The sequence below is a fragment of the Erinaceus europaeus genome, chromosome 9, assembly GCF_950295315.1.
Source record: "Erinaceus europaeus chromosome 9, mEriEur2.1, whole genome shotgun sequence".
Lineage (NCBI taxonomy): Eukaryota > Metazoa > Chordata > Mammalia > Eulipotyphla > Erinaceidae > Erinaceus > Erinaceus europaeus.
Window position 1 is genome coordinate 49,297,192 of NC_080170.1, and position 17,686 is coordinate 49,314,877.

At 40.1% G+C, this 17,686-nt stretch overlaps 1 long non-coding RNA gene across 1 annotated transcript in view; it reads right to left on the reverse strand.

Annotated features, from left to right (window-relative positions):
- The window catches only part of LOC132540400 (uncharacterized), a 192,614-nt gene that overhangs the window by 18,171 nt on the left and 156,757 nt on the right, over window positions 1-17,686 (reverse strand). Inside the window, exon 3 of the long non-coding RNA XR_009551584.1 lies at window positions 2,409-2,616. This is a non-coding gene — a long non-coding RNA (uncharacterized LOC132540400). The remainder of the gene's footprint in view (window positions 1-2,408; window positions 2,617-17,686) is intronic.

The following is a 17,686-nucleotide window of genomic DNA, read 5'->3' on the forward strand; positions in this document are numbered from 1 at the left end:
GGGATGGGGGGCTAACTCTACAAATTACAGGAAAGAAGCAGTGTGCTGATATTTTATGCACATCGCTCTGTTATTCCTATTTATAGTAATCCAAGAAATGAATTCCATTATACATGCAAAGAAATGGAAGGCTTAGAGGAATTCAGTTAATCTTGCCGTACCGGACAGCGCCTTGATATCACTGAGGAAAATTAAAAGTTGCTACATTCAGTGTGGGGATCGGGACAGAAACAGATTAGACTGGGTTTGATATAATTATGTGTATGAGGGAGTGAGTAGAAACCAGAGCCACAGAGCTACTGAAATGTTCCTTTCCCTTCTCTTTAGAGCAAGCTTCATGTTGGATCCCCACAGCTACTTGTAGAAGTAGGATGTCGTGATCCCTGGTCCTGGAGTTGAGTCTTAATAAGCAAGTCATATCACAAAAACCAAACATCACTCATTCAATAAGCTCCAGGTCAGAAAGTCATTATGACCAGTCTAAAAGTAAGTGGGTACTTATGGCCACAAAATGTGAGCTCAGATCTACAGGGATGCAGAGGTCACATAGGCTCCTAAGCTGAATATGGGCCCCAGATCACATCAAATTGATGCGGGCCTATAGTCAACAGTATTTATACATCTTTCCCATATTTGGGAGCTACTCTCTTCCCTGACCCAGCTTTCTGGCCCTTTTCACAGCCATGACATCATATCCTCAGACAATAACTTGGATCCACCCACACATCAGATGTCAAGCTCAGAAAAAAAATATAATAATATAGTCATGGGCTCTTTGGAATATAACTAAAATAGGACTAGTATCTACAAAACGAAAACCCCCTCAACTCTTCATATGAACTATTCCAGCCTTTAGGTTCATGATTAGTCAACAATTTGTTTGGCTTTATATGTTAACTCTCCTTTCAGCCACCGGGTTCCAGATGTTAACATGATGCCAACCAGACTTCCCTGGACAGACAACCCCACCAATATGTCCTGGAGCCTAACTTCCTCAGAGCCCCACCTCATTAGGGAAAGAGAGAGACAGGCTGGGAGTATGGATCAACCGTCAATGCCCATGTTCAGCAGGGAAGCAATTACAGAAGCCAGACCTTCCACCTTCTGCACCCCAAATTGACCCTGTGTCCATACTCCCAGAGGGATAAAGGATAGGAAAGCTATCAAGGGAGGTGATGGGATATGGAGTTCTGGTGGTGGGAATTGTGTGGCATTGTACCCTTCTTATCCTATGGTTACTGTCAGTGTCTCCTTTTTATAAATAAGTTTTTTTTTTTTAAAAAAAAAGTAAGTGGATTAAGGCTGGGTAGACAGTTCAGCATTAGAGCACAGGAAACACATGCTTATGACTTCAGAGGCCTCTGGTACAAACCCTGACAAAACCATATGGCAGAGCTGATCAGTGTTCTGTTATCTCTCAAATAAAAAAATAAATTTTTAGAAAACTAGACTTTAAAGTAAAACAGAACTGAAATACTGAGAACTTCTGGAGGCATTACTATGAAATAGGAACCATTTCAGACCACTCTACTGTGATACTAAAAAAAAACAAAAAACAATGAAAAATCACCTGCAAAGTCAACAAAATACAACCAAGATTTCTTCCAAAACTCACTAAGGCACAGGTGTGTACTGACATATGTGGCCAGTGGGTGGAAAGGGGGTGAGGAAAGGATCCTAGGAACTCAAGAAGTTGTGTTTGGTGATGGCTGGCTCTGAAACGGGAGTGAAGTGGCATTGCTAGTGGCAGAGAAGACTAAGGATAGCATTCTGATTCTTCATCAGAGCTCATCTCCCCAAGACCACTGGATGTCAATCCCATGCTGGGTAAAATCTAGATTTAGCTACTGGACAATAGGGGAGAGAATTTAGGGCCCCAAGCTATTACACACCTGTCTTGGAACCAGATCATATCCCCTTCTTAGTCTCTTGTTTTTCCCCTTATCTCTATTATCTCTGTTATCTCTCTTATTGATCTTATCAGTTTCTTACCTTGGCTTCCTCTCTTCACTAGAGAGTGATTAAGTCAAAATTCTAGCTGTTTAAGCTCTCAGGGCCAGTTATAAAAATAATTTCCAGTCAACTTCCCAACAGAAAAACAAAGGATTATCAACTACCCTGCTTCACCTCAGGGACTGAATTAAAACAAAATAAAACAAAATTCTTAATGTTTACAACTGTAAACTCTTAAAGTAACTCACTTAGCCACAACTAGTTCTAGGCAATGTTCTCAGTGGATTGAAAAGGTATGAGGGAGGTACCCTCCAAGATTTAATAACTGAAATACATATATTTAATTTCTAAATTTACCTGTGTTGCCAAAATGCCTCCCTTCTCCCACTCCTCCCTCCCTTTCTACCATTCTTACTCTCTCTGTACACTTCATTTTAGTAAGGGACATGTATTACCTGGATTTTCTCTCTTGGAGAGCTGCTCCTGTCCCAGTTTATCATGATGTAGTCATGAGAGCAGGTGGTCCTCGAATGAGTGGCACCATTCTCATCTTTTACTGTCAGTGGTCTGGATAGACACATGGAGCTCTATCCCAGTTTTATTTCTTCCACCAAGTCAAGTAAAAAACTTCCACAGGACTTTCACTTTCTCCTCCCTGATGTCCTGCAAGAGCAGGAGAAAAAAATGGACTTAAAAGCCTGATTTTAAGTGAGTATCTTTACATGACAATCAGCCTTGAAAGGATGCCAAGCAAACAAGGTTACACAGTCAATAAGAGATGATGACCAGATTGCAAGAAAAGTTCAAGGTGATGGGAAGCTTAAGACTAAGCCTAGAAGGCTGGATCTCCTGCAGTCATCTTTGGACTGATATAATGAGAAAGTGTATCTCCCGGGTTATTGAAAACTGACAGTGTTTCTAGCAGGACCAAGGAACCAAATTTCAGAGTACTTATTAAGATAGCATCTTAGGAGCCTATGGGACCTCTGCATCCCTGTAGATCTGACCTCACATTCTGTGGTCATCAGTAGGAACATTCTAAGCTTCCCCAATATCAGGACCCAACTTCCTCAGGGTAGCATAGAATATGTTGTCCATCCTCCCTTCAGAGTATGGAACATACTCTACCATTGTTGACCCCAGTTGAGAGAAAAGTCCTATGGGAATCCACAAAGGGGTCTATTGTGTTGTTCCTGATAAAGATGACAGGTAACAATGGATAGAAGGATAGAAGGATTTATTCAAGGTCTAGGCCCATCAAGCCTGTTTGGGAATCTCAGGACTCCCTGACTAAGACCCCAGCTGATGGGGTGGCCTGATAGTGACTAAAGAGTCATCATTAAAGTATGCCAGTCTCTTGCCCTAATTCAGCTTTTGCAGTCCTTGTTTTGATAAGGATAGCTTGGGAGTAAGTGAGGGAAGTATAATAGGAAATAGGTGAGGAGGGTATCTAAGTCTAAGTAGACACTATTTCATTATGAACTTCATACTGACTCACTGCCGGCTATTGTGTACTTTTGCTTTCAGGTATATATTTTGCCCTAATTTATGGATACATATGAACATATGCACTATCTCATGGGACCTAGTCTATATCTAGGTTTGGGGACTTTGTTGGGAAGTGAACGACCTGGAATGGAATTAGAGAATCCTATGAAAGGAAAGGTCTCACCCGAGTGATGAGGGTGAAGGGTTGACATTCCAAGCCTGACATCTCTGGACACAGTCTGAAGTGAAGCATACCGCGGTGGTACTCGTTGCATTGATTAGGTTGGAATCAGTGGATGCAATATCATTTGGTATGAGTTGAGAAAAGCATGCAGGAAAGTGAGCCCCACTCTAGAGGTTCCAGAACTGGGGAAATATAGGCTCTATAGAGGAAGTGGGAGGTTCCTGCTCTCTTAGGGTTTAAGAAGGCAATAGTTATTGCTATAGTCATATTATCTGACAATTGGGCTAACTGGAAAATCCCTTTGTTAGCATTTGCTGTATCATACACAACATCACCGTAATTTATGTCCTTTGATATTATTTGTATATAGCTGTGCCACCGGTTGCTTGTGTACTCCCTGGTCTAAGCTTTTAAGAGAGTCAGTGTATCAAAGACTCAGCCTATGGTCTGTGCATTAAAAAGCTTGAGGAATTCAATCAATTTTTCCCCTCTCATATTAATTAGTGATTTATATGACTACAAATTAATAAGAGTGTACGTAAACACTATTCCCATCATCTAAAGACTGCATCCCAACCCAGCCCCCCTACCGCCCACCCCATGAAGCAGAACATACACCCTCACCCTTAACCCAGGGTTTTTACGTTGGTGCCCTACTCCAAGTTCCGTCAAATCCTGCTTTGAGTTTCCCTCTCTGTTCTTCTTCCTCAACTTTTGTTTATGAGTGGGATCATCCCATTCTCTTCTTTATCTTTCTGACTTAGCTCACTTAACATAATTCCTTCTAGCTCCAGCCTTTAGGTTCATGATTAGTCGACAATTTGTTTGGCTTTATATGTTAACTCTCTTTTCAGCCACCATGTTCCAGATGCTAGCATGATGCCAACCAGACTTCCCTGGACAGACAACCCCACCAATATGTCCTGGAGCTCCGATTCCCCAGAGCCCTGCCCCACTATGGAAAGAAAGAGGCAGGCTGGGAGTATGTATTCATCTGTCAATGCCCATGTTCAGCAGGGAAACAATTACAGAAGCCAGACCTTCCATCTTCTGCATTCCACAATGACCTTGGGTCCATACTCCCAGAAGGTTAAAGAATAGGAAAGCTATCAAGGAAGGTGATGGGATACAGAGTTCTGGTGGTCGGAATTGTGTGGAGTTGTGCCCCTCTTATCCTATGGTTTTGTTTGTGTTTCCTATATATATAGCATCTTGAGGCATACTCTCTAAACATTCTGCATGTGCTGCTTTGTCCCTCTATTTATTGGGTATGTGTGTATATAGCCATGCCAAATGTAAACATCTTAAGTGTGTACATAAACATCTTAAGGGCATGTATAATTGAATGTTCTCTCTCCTAGCATGTAGGCCACTCTATCAGATTTGTTATCTTCAGTTCTAGTGATTATAACAGGTTCTATATTTACTCTGCAAATCTTAACATTACCCGAAGGATGTAGGCATAATTCAGGGATATCAGATAAGGCCTCTGTTAGCCTGAAGGCCTTTTGACATGTTATCTGTGTTTACCTTGATATTAGCCAAACACTATGGAGGCTGGAGACAGAACTATAGAGAAAGCAAATAATTTCTGACATGTCTGGTATAATAATACATAGCTGTAGTAATGAAGAAAAATAATTCAGTGGAGAAATAATAAGCATTATAATTCAGGAATTCAAGAAATTAGGAGTTCTCTAGCAATGCATTAAAAAAAGGTGTTCTTCCCATAAAAAGACTGAATGGAAGGGGAAATTCTCAGAGACAGAAAAGGGAACTTTCATTTTTGCACCCAAATCAGTTTATTGGGGGGATAATAGTTTACAGTACAGTTGTTGACACATGAGCACACTTTCCCATCTCCTCATGATAGGTATCTGCCAAATACTGTCTCTCAGTGAAGGTCCTTTTCATATACCAACACCCTTTCTACTCCTTCCCATTCCATCACTCACTCTTGCCATGAGCCTCCCCCCCCACCCCCACCCCCACCCCCGGCGCCATGTAATACACTGCACTCATTCTAAGCTTCATCTTGTGTTTTCTATTTTTTTCTCATTTCTAAAGTTATACCTATAAGTCAGATCATCTTTTTGACTGATTTCACTTGAAATGTTTCCTTAAAGTCCCATCTAAAATGAGACAAAGGAGATAACTTCATCATTTTTAACAAGTGGGGAGCATCTCACTGTGTATATATACCACAGTTTTCTTAGTCACTTATCTATCACTGGTCATCTGGGTTGCTTCCAAGTTTGGAGTAATACAAATTGTGGTGGTTTTTAAATTTTTTTTTAATTTTTATTTATTTATTGGATACAGACAGTCAGAAATTGAGAGGGAAGGAAGGGATAGAGAGGGTGAGAGACAGAGAGACACCTGCAGCACTGCTTCACCACTTGTGAAGCTTTCCCCCTGCAAGTGGGGGACTGGGGGCTCAAACCTGGGTCCTTGCACACTATAACATGTGCACTCAACCAGGTAAACTACCACCCGGTCCCCACAAATTGTGTTTCTATGAGCATAGGTGTATACAGATTTCTTTGGATAGGCATCTTTGCTTAGAATAAATCTCTAGGATAGAAATTGCTGGGTCACTGAGTAGGTCCATTTCTAGTATTCTTTTTTTAAAAAATTTTTTATTTATAAAAAGGAAACATTGACAAAACCACAGGATAAGAGGGTACAGCTTTGCACAATTCCCACCACCAGACCTCCAGATACCAACCCCTCCCCTGGTAGCTTTCCTACTCTTTATCCCTCTGGGAGTATGAACCAAAGATCATTGTGGGATGCAGAAAGTTGAAGGTCTGGCTTCTGTACTTGCTTCCTCACTGAACATGGGCGTTGACAAATCAATCCATACTCCCAGCCTGTCTCTCTCTTTCCCTAGTGTGAAGGGCTCTGGGTAAGCAGAGCTCCAAGGCACATTGGTGGGGTTGTCTGTCCAGGGAAGTCTGGTCTCATCCTGCTAGCATTTGGAATCAGGTGGCTGAAAAGAGAGTTAATATACAAAGCCAAACAAACTGTTGGACAGTTATGGACCTAAAGGCTGGAATAGTGCAGGTGAAGCATTGGGGGGTCCTCCATTTTGTAGATAGCTAGTAGGCATATTTTAGTTATATTTCAAAGAGCCGGTAGCTATACTAGTATTTTGTTTTGTTTTGTTTTGCCTGAGCCTGAAATCTGATATGCAGGTGAATCCAAATTATTGTCTGGGGGAGATGATGCCATGGCTGGGATAACATTTCTAGTATTCTGAGAAGTCTCCAGACTGTCTTCTACAAGGGTTGGACCAATTTACATTCCCACCAGCATTGCCAGAGGGGTCCTTTTCCTCATATCCAACATCTTTTTCTGTCCTTTCTAATGTGTGATATTCCCATAAGTATAAAGCAGTATCTTATTGTATAATGTTGTCTTTATTTGCATTTCTCTGGCAATAACTGAACATTTTCTCCAATGGCCTATTAGCCTTCTGGATTTCTCCTTTGGTTCTTTCTTGAGTTCTGTTGGGGTTTGGACTGTGGAATTTCTCCCCTCCTGCCTCTCCATCCCCTAGAAGCTGGTGACTGGCAGAATTGTGATTGGGCAGGAACACTGACTAGGGGACCAGGAGAGCAAGGGGGTAGCTTGGAGTCCTTTCTTCAGTTCCCTGAACTTGGGGAAGTTTTTCTCCCCCCACATTCTAGGCTATACACTTTACTGATGGAGAAACTCAGGCTCTGACTTTCTTTGTGGTATATCAACACTGAAGGAACAATTTATTGACAGATGATTTAAACTCTGTGGGTGTAACTCCCAAGGCTACATTTTTAGAACATGGATTTCTTCCAGAAAGGCTGATGGCAGAAGGAATTTTTGCACCCCACCCCATGGCACAGGCCCACAAGTTGACAGTTCCTGAGGATGGCTGCATCCACAGTATAGTGATTTCCCTCTGCCGCAGCTACCTTGTGGGCCAGTCTCACATCTACTTTGAATACACAAACTTTTCCTGCACATTTTCATGTGAGAATCTTGAAAGGAGCTAGGGACATTTTTCATTAACCTGTCTGAAATTTGTTTTGGCAGAAGTTCTGAAAGCTGAAGTCTTGAGAGATTTGGGTTTTGTTAAATTATAGACACAATTTCAGTGAGATTAAATAGCTTACTGGGCAAAAATTGGAGTGTCTACCCTTCGTTTCTACCCTTGAACCCCTCCCTCCCCTCCTGTAAGGAAGGCCTAGCTCTAGTTGTTCCATCCATAGAGCTTTCACAGGTTTTCAGTATTCCAAGGACATTCTCCTCCACACCCCCAGGCTAAACAGTGACAACAAGAAAAGGGAAGCCGGAGAGATAAGTGTGTCAATCCCAGATGAGTGGGTATCCTTGATCAAGTCTAACTTCCCTGAGTCTGATATTTCTCAACTGTAAGAGTCACAGTCAAAACAATAGTAGCTAACATCTTATGAGTACTTACTGTAGATTTTTGTGTTAGAAACTTTAGATTATCTTTTCTGTCTACTCCCCTTAGCAGTCTTATGGGTCTCAGGCATTTCACTATTCCATCTTTATTTGTGAAGAAGTGGGAAGCAAGTTACAATGATAATTTATGCTTCACTGAGTGATGAAGATTAAAATGGATTCCAGCATTCAGTAAGCACTCAATAAATGTAAGTTACTTCTCCATGGCACCCACTAGACCAGTAAGGGTGTGTCATTCTCACATCATTCACCATGTATTGCCTTACATTGTGATTTATGTAGAATCAGTGAGATAGTACAGGATAGGAAATGAGGTGAGCCAGGTCTGGGATCCTGCTTTTGAATATGTTACTTAAATCTTTATGAGCCTCAGTTTCCTCAACTATTATGTAGAAGCCATAATAATACTATCATGATGCTATATCCATAAGTTGGGGAAAGCATATATATATATATATATATATATATATATATCTTAAAGTAAAAGTGCACAATAGTCTACAGTGACTCAATCAATGCAGCAAGCAAGTAGAAAGACCTAAAAAAGACACCATGAAGTGCTTAATCAAATAGTTTCTACTTAGATCTAGAGATGCTCCTCACCTAATTTGTACTTGACTTCCCTTAATCACTCCAAGGCTAACCTTGTCAGATAAAGTAAGGACTTCAAAAATCTGGATAAGGACAAAAAAAACAGCACACTTTAATGATCACTTTTTTGGTCACTACCAGGCCACCACATCATCTTGGGTCCTATTCAGGGAATCCTTGGATTCCCACTTAGATATGATGGTCCTAGACCTCTAACAGATCCCTCTCTCCACCATCACTGGTCATGTCCATCAGGAACAACATCATGAACCTTCTTGAGGGTCTCTACGGCACCTTGCCCTAATGTAGAGCAACAGTGGTAGAAATTGCCCCACTCTCTGAAGGGGAGCTTGGTCAACATACTCTGCCACTCGAGGAAGACTGACCCTGAAGAGTGCAGGCTAGAATGTTCCTAGCTATGACTATGGAATGCGAGCTTAGACTGACAGGGATCCAGAGGTTACACAGGCTCCTGTATTAAATATGAATAGATGTGGGCCCTAGGTCAGATCAATGGGGTTTACAGGTAATGGTATTTATATACTTTTCCCATATTTGAGAGCTTCTCTCTTTCTTGATCCAGCTTTCTAGTCCTATCCTCAACTCTGACACCATCTTCCCAGGCAATACTCCTAGCCACCTGCATGTTAGCTGTTGGGCTCAGGCAAAAATTAGTAAAATCACAGACCTCTTGGACTATACCTAAAATAGACTTCCTAGCTTCTTCCAACATGAAGACCCCAAATTTCATCTGCTATATTCTTTCTTTTTCTTTCCTGATTACTAAACAAATCATTCTGTTTTTTTTTCCTTGTATTTTTCTTAAATCATTCTGTTTTATATCTTACTGCTTTTTCAGCCACCAAGTTGCAGATGCTACCATGATGCCAACTTGACTTAACTGAGCAGACAACCTCACCAATATGTCCTGGAACCCCACCTTCTCAGAGCCCTGCCCCACTAGGGAAAGATAGAAACAGGCTGGGTGGTATGTGCCAACCTGTCAATGCCCATGTCCAGTGAAGAAACATTTACAGAATCCAGACCTTCCACCTTTTGCACCTCATAAAGATCTTTGGTCCATACTCTCAGAGTTATAACAAATAGAGAAACTTCCAATGGAGGGGATGGGATGTGGGACTCTGGTGGTGAGAACTGTGTGGAATTGTATCCTTCCTTTCCATAATATTACCAATCATTATTAAATCACTAATAAAAATATTTTCATGATGCATTATTGTATATAGATAAGTACAGATGCCACATCTAGCATATAATAGAGATGATGATGATGATGATGATGATGACTTTTCATTCTTTCCCAAATCCATATTCCTTTTTAGTTCAAAGTTTCTCAGGAAATGGAATAGACCTCTTCCATATCTGTATCGCTGTTTGCAGCCTCATTCTGTCTTGTATGTCACTAAAGTGCCTCTCCAATTGCAACCTAATGGCCATCTGCACTTCAAGGTCTCAAAAAGACCTTCCAAACCACATGGATCTATGGCAGTGATCTATGGCAGTGGTTGAGGACTCCATATTTTAACAATTTCTTTAGTTAAGTCCCATGGACACTGATGCTTAAGAATGACCGTCCTAATGGCACCAAGTATCTTTGGATGAAATGAACATGCATGGATGATTAGAGCTTCTAGTTTAAGTATAACACATTTTTAAGTAACAAGAAGAAAAGAAACCTATAGTGCTAATATTTTTAGGCTAACATGGTCTTGTTCATAGGCACATTTTGGAACTCAGTTTGCTTTCTTGGCTTGTCCTTACCCTCCAAATGTAATTTCTGCCATTCTTTGGGCATGTAGGGCTATTTTCTATTTAGGCACAGGTCTTCACTGGGCTCAGACTTTTCTGAGAAAATTTCCAGTTGACCACTGATTCATCAGCAAAAAAAAAAAAAAAAAAAAAAAAACTCACACATGCTCTGGGAGTCTGCTTGTGTTACCCCAACCCTTACCAAGATGGGTTATAGAGGAGTCTGTAAGAAAAAAAATACCTCAGAAATGCTCTAATGGGGCTGGGTGGTGGCACACCTGTTTGAGAACACATATTACAATCCAAAAGAAACCAATTTCAAGCCCTCGGTCCCCACCTGCAGGGTGAAAGCTTAACAAGTGGTAAAGCAGGGCTGCAACCATGTCTCAGACTCTCTCCCTCTTTGTCTCCTCCTACCCTTTTGATTTCTGACTGTCTCTATCCAATAAATAAAGGTAATTAAAATTTTCAAATGCTCTAAAATTTTAATTTGTATATTGACGCTCTCAGTGTTAATATTTTAGCAAAGGGGGAAATTTAGCCACATGAATCATATATACAAAGTCTTAGACTTATTTACCTATAAATGAGAACTTTTTGAAGGCCCTTTCTTAAAGCATCATTAAATAAAAGTTTATTTTTCTCTGGGGACTTGTCACACCAACATTTCAGGAGGACTGCTATCCCTTTAAATAGAAAAGAGAGGGGAAACCTCTCAGTGATGTGGTTAGCAGAGTAACAAATGAAATTCACCTGGCAGAGTTGCTTTAGGTCTGAGTAATGAAAAATCACACATTTCTGGTGAATGGATTTTGAAAAATTCCACACAGAAAGAGGCCAGTTTTGAAACATGAAAAGAGAAATGGATCCAAAACTCTGACTCCAGCATAAACAGCAAGTCCGGATTAAGAGTTATCCTCCTTGGGTATTTTCCTTACCAAATGTGTAGCCTTTTAGAAGTTAAAACAAAAGCTGTCAAGTCCAGTAAAGTTCAAGCTAGCTTAATTTCCCCAGGAGAAAAGGAACATAATAACAACCGGAACTGACACTTGCTTTCCAATTCTTACCTGAGTTTGTTTATAAAAACCAACAAACTTTAATGACTTCTAGAAATCGGCATTTGTAGTAAGCTAAAGACCTCAAAAAGTATTAAGTTCTGGGTAAGAAATATAGTTATGCAAACAGACTCTCATGCCTGAGGCTCCAGAGTCCCAGGTTCAATCCCCTGTACCACCATAAGCCAGAGCTGAACAGTGCTCTGGTTAAAAAAAAAAGTATTAAGTTCTAAAAAGTAACCTCAGCTCTAACATATTTCTTACTGTTTTAAGTCTGCTTTTTCATCTGTAAAACTAGAAACAGAATTGTCCCTTTTTCAAAGGGTGGTTTGCTTGCAAAGTTCTTAGCACACTTCATATACTGGAAGGTCTTGATAAATGTGAGTTATTATAATTATATAAACTACAACCTAGAGATAAAAATTGCTACCTTTACTGGAATGAGTAGCCAATGCTCACAACCTGAATACAGGAATAGTGAGGTATTGTGTTGTATAACCCTGGCAAGGGAACTAAAGCAGAAATAGAAACTGAAGAATGTGGAAGTAAAGTCAGTTATTGAAGCAGCAGGGGGGTGTTTGATGTACCCTACCTGGGTGAATCTTCAAGCAGTTGGTACTTCTAGAAATGCTTCATGTCATCAAGAAGCTTCCATACCAACCATAAATTATGTATCAAGGCAAGAGCACCAAATGCAGCACCAGATTTATCTAAATTCTAGTTTCAGTAATGATGGCCATCTGTTAACTCATTTTCCTCTGGGGAATATGAAGTACTGGTTACAAATTTTAATGTTTTTGAAGATTACATTGTGATAGAGATGAAGTAGTCAGTATTAATTTTTCTTTGTTTTCCTGTAGTCACACAACTAAAACAGAACTTGTCTCTTCCTGTGAAACTGTAAGCTCAGCCAAGCAGAGCTCACTAGGTCTCAGTGGGCACTGAGTGAACAGTCATTCTGTTTCTCTTTTGTTTCATTTTCAAGAGTAATAATTCATAATTTCCAACCCATTCTATGACTTAGCCAATCACTAGCTCCTACCATGGTTCTGCTGGGCTAGTGTGGAGATGCCTCTTCTCTGGCACGTACTCTATGGGTTGGAGAGAATGCTACTGGAGCCAACCTGGGCTGCTACTCACTCAGCAATGCGAGAGAGATGACCCAGGAACAGAGCTGGTTATAGTGAGGCGATTCAATCCTTTATTGATCAGAGAGCCAAGGTTTTTAAGAGTCAGACCTGGAAGTGGCAAGTCGGAAACAGAAATGGCTTGACATGGTTTGGAAAGGGGCTGAGAAAGGCAAAAGTGAGCTGGGAAAGGTAGGAACTTCCTTAGCAACTGTTGCGTGGGTTTTAACTGGTAGAATTAATAATACCCTGCAGGCAGGGAGGGCCTTGAGGGTAGAAAAAAGATAGAATGGAATGGGTGAAGATCTTTCAGGAAAAACAATGATTATGTAGATAATAAGGGAGCAGGCCATAGTATTAGGAATGCAGGGTGCTTTGTGAGGCAGGGAGTCTGATAAGATGAGGCAAATATTGGGGATTTGTGTCCCTCCTCGCTTGACCTCTCAGTAGAGAGAGAGAGAGAGACTGACAGGATGGACGTGGCCCTCAGATCAAGCCCTGCTGAGCTCAACCACATCCTCACAATTTCCCTACATGGTTCTAGGTATTTTTCTTTTTGGTTAGGATGTAAATATGATGCTGATATTAAGTCCCATGTTGGACAGGGTTAGAAGACAGTGTGGTCCTGGAGGCCCTGGAGAGATATAACTTTGGGTTTCCACAAGCAGGTGAACTAAAACAAGATCAATTATAAGATGTGAAGGAGAGGAGCCTGCATTCTTAGAAATAGCCTAAGATTAAAGCAGGTTTCCAGGTGGAGGGTACATAGCATAATGGTTATGCAAAGAGATTCTCGTGCCTGAGGCTCCAAAGTCCCAGGTTCAATCCCCCGCACCACTATGAACCAGAGCTGAACAGTACTCTGGTTAAAAAATAATAATAATAATAAGCAAGATTCCTCGGCGGGAACAGGTGCTGGAGTGGGCTGGGGAATGTTGGGGGGTCAGAGAAATGCTGTTCTGGAAGGAGCCCCAGTCCATGGGGAAAGCTTTATATGTGGTGAATGAGTGTAGAGCTTTGAGTTAATGACCTACCTGGAAATTTAGAGAATGTTAACACCATACCCATTATTCAAAAATCAACAAGAATAACAACAACAAATAGAATATACAAAGAAATAACTAATATGCATAAAGGAAATAGGTGCAAATGGGGATTTTTGATTTGAGCCTTAGCTATCATATTTCCTTTTCTCATAAAAACCAAAATATATACATTTTTTGAAAAATATACATTAGGGAAATGATCAGATGTGCAGCATAGACTTCTTTAAAAATATTTATTTTCAAGAATGAGAAAGATGTCAGAAAAGTGCTCTGATAAAACATATAGTATTGTCTGGGATTGAACCTGAAAGTTCTAGGCCCTCTGGCCTGAAACTCTGGTATGCAACCCCTGTGATATCTCCCCAGCCCACAGCAAAAATTTCTCTTAAAGGTTGTTCATCATCACATTACTTACCGCAGTAAAGTAATGGAAGTCAACTGAAGTTTGACACTGGAAGAATTTTAAGTGATTTAGCACACACTGAGACAAAAAAAAAATAGGTACTCACTGAATAACAATTTTCTAGAGAATGTTTATGGCTTAAAAGTGTTTATAATTTTGCATTTAAGTAGAAAAGTAAGACATAAACCATATATGTCATATATATACACACAGTATGGTTTTGATTATTTTTTAAAAATAGGATATTTAAGAAAAAATGGAAGTAATTGTACTAAAAAGGAAACAATGATCCTCTAAATCAAGGTGTTGAGCTAATGTGAAATCTTTATGTGCTCTTTTGTTTAAAGATATTTTAAAGACTTTAAACCACAGTAATGCCGATCTTTTTACTAATCTGGAAAAAAAAAAATCATGCAACAAACCCAGATACCAAATGGCCAAGATGCCTGGAAATTAACTTATTACTAAAATCTACCTGTTGGTACTAAACTTGAAAATGAGCTATTCCATATTGCCCATATGCTGCAAACCCCTGTGGCTACCTTGATTCAAACTTAGAGGAATTCACAAGGCCACGCCACTCAGCTGGCCTCAGGAATGCACATGTCTGAGCCATTTCCCTTCACCATGTGGAGAACATCACTCTCATATATCCAGGTTTGTAAGCAGTCCAAAAGCTGTCATTTTCTGTGGGTCAAGGGGTGGGGAGGAAATACGTGATGGCATGCATAGAATCACTTATCCTGCCTTGTGCCATTGCATCTCACACATTTTTTGAGGGCACAAACCCTCCAATACCACTGCTTATTTTTGCTTCTTTGGAATTTGTCCACAACTTGATATATAAAGATGATATTTGTTTGATATACCTTCCTATAGCATTCTTCCAAGTCTTGAAATATGTGGTAGAAAAAGAAAACTGATTCATTTTATAGCTTGTTTCTTCTTCTTTGAATTGTGTTTTCCCTAGTTATTTTTATATGGCCTGAAACAGTTTCCTCTTGGGAAGAGAATTTGCATACGCTACGGTGAGAATACTCACACAATATTGTGTGAGATCTCTTAGTCATAAGCAATCACATATACTAACAAATGTAACAAATGACTTAGCCTACATACATTGACTTGAAAGTTTGCATATTTTAACCCCAACATATCATTTTTAGAAATTTATTCTAGATAATTGGCAAAGGTAGGTGAGCAATAACTTTATCAGATTATTTATAATTGAGAAAAACTAGGAATAATTTAAATATTTAAACAACACAGAATAAATGAGCAAGAATTATTTTGGAACTAAGTGGTGGCACACATGGTTGAGAGCACATACTATAATACACAAGGACCTGGGTTCAAGCCCCAAATCCCAATCTGCAGGGGCAAAGCTTCACAAGTGGTGAAGCAGTGCTTCAGGTATATCTCTGTCTCTCTCCCTGTTGGGAAATTGTGCAGATGTGGTTGAACATTGGCAGGACCCACAAACCACCATATTTCCATGCAAGTATTATTATTTACATACCAATATCCTGCTTTGTCTTAGAAATGACTAAAGGTCTCACCACCACGTTATCTCCTCAGGGTATTGCTAATTCCTGCCACCTAAAGCAACCACAACTAAGGAAGTTCCCAGAATGCCTTTTCCTTTTCTCCACCCTCTTCCCTAGCCAATTCCGTCCTGACTTGCCACTTCCGTTTTTACCCTATAAAACTCACTGCTGTTCCTGGTTTCGCTCTCTCTCTCTTCTTCCGCATCCCGACCTGGAGAAGGGCTGGCGTGCATAGTGGAGGTGGTCGTTTTGCTTGCTCCACGTGGCCGAAACCCACTGTGCTCATACCCGACTCTGGGGAGGTTGCATGAATAAAGATTTGCATTCCTGCTCTGCCACGACTTCCTGGTCTCTTCTCTCTCTGGCAATGCTAGCCCGGCATCTCCCTCTCTTTTTCCCCCTTCCTCTCTATTTCTGGCTATGAATAAATAAATCCAATAAATGAATAAAGATAGTAAATTTTTAAAAAAGAATTAGTCACAAAATAGTAAACTATACAATTATTAAATATGAGTACTTACTTTATAACTCAATCTGCAGACATATATATTTAAATTTTTTTAAAAATTGACATGAGATTCATTGCTAGGGCTTAGTGTCTGCATAATGAATCCACTTTTCCAGCAGCTGTTTTCTCTTCTTTAATTTTTTCTTTCTTTTTTTTTATTTATAAAATGGAAACACTGACAAGACCATAGGATAAGAGGGGTACAATTCCACACAATTCTTGCCACCAGAATTCCGTATCCTATCCCCTCCCCTGATAGTTTTCCTACTCTTTATCCCTCTAGGAGTATGAACCCAGATTCATTATGGGGTGCAAAAGGTGGAAGGTCTGGCTACTGTAATTCCTGCCCAGTTGAACATGGGCATTGAGAGGCCGATCCACACTCCCAGCTTGTCTCTCTCTTTCCCTAGTGGGGCGGGGTTCTTCTGCAGAAGTGGGGCTCCAGGAGATATTGGTGGGGTCATCTGCCAGGGAATTCAGTTTGACATCATGGTCTCATCTGGAATCTGCTGGCTGAAAAGAGTTAAGATATAAATCCAAACAAATTGTTGACTAATCATGAACCTAAATGCTGGAATATTGCAGATGAAGAGTTGGGGTCTCCATTTTGGAACTAGCTAGTAGGTCTATTTCAGGTATATTCCAAAGGGTCCATGACATTACTAATTTTTGCCTGAGCCTGACATCTGATATGCAGAGATGTAATGGCAGGAAAAAGGGCTAGAAAGCTGGATCAGGGAAGAGAGTAGCTCACAAATATGGGAAAAGTGTATAAATATTGTTGACTGTAAACCCCATTTATTTGATCTGGGGCCCATATTCAGCTTAGGAGCCCATGTAGCCTCTGCATCCCTATAGGTTTGAACATAATTTTCTTTCTTATGTTTTGAATGGAGACATAGAGAAGTTGAGAGGGAAGGGGGACAGAGAGAGAGAGAGATAAAAAGACACCTGTAGTATTTCTTTAGCACTCATGAAAGTCCCCACCCCCAACCTGTAGAGCTTAAAACTGGGTACTTCTGCAGAGTAATGTGTGCACTCTACTTAGTATGCCACCACCCAGCCCCTGGGCTCAATATATTTATTATACATTTGGTAAGTGCAAAACCCAGAGTTTAGAACAGTAACCTCAAGTGTACTTAAATAATCAAATTTAATTTGAAAGAAGATGTAGAATCATATGCAACTGCATATTAACTAGTATCTCTGGAGGCTTTCAGGTTTCTTATTGTACTTTCCTTTATTTCTCAAATAGTATACACTGGACATAAACCCCTTTTAAAATAAGACAAAAAGGAACTACTAAAATTTTTCTTCTCACTTAAAATATTATTCCTAAATGAAATTTGGTTTGAATAACAACACTAGAGGTCATGTGTTCATTGGCATCTTTTGCATAGAATTTCAAAGATCTAAGAAAAGTCTAGGAAACCAATTACTTGTTGAAAATTTACTGTGTCTGACATTGTGCCAAGCTTATCTTATTTAATTCTCAAATGAATCAGCCAAGATAAACGAAGGCCAGTCTCTCTTTAATCTCTTCTGGT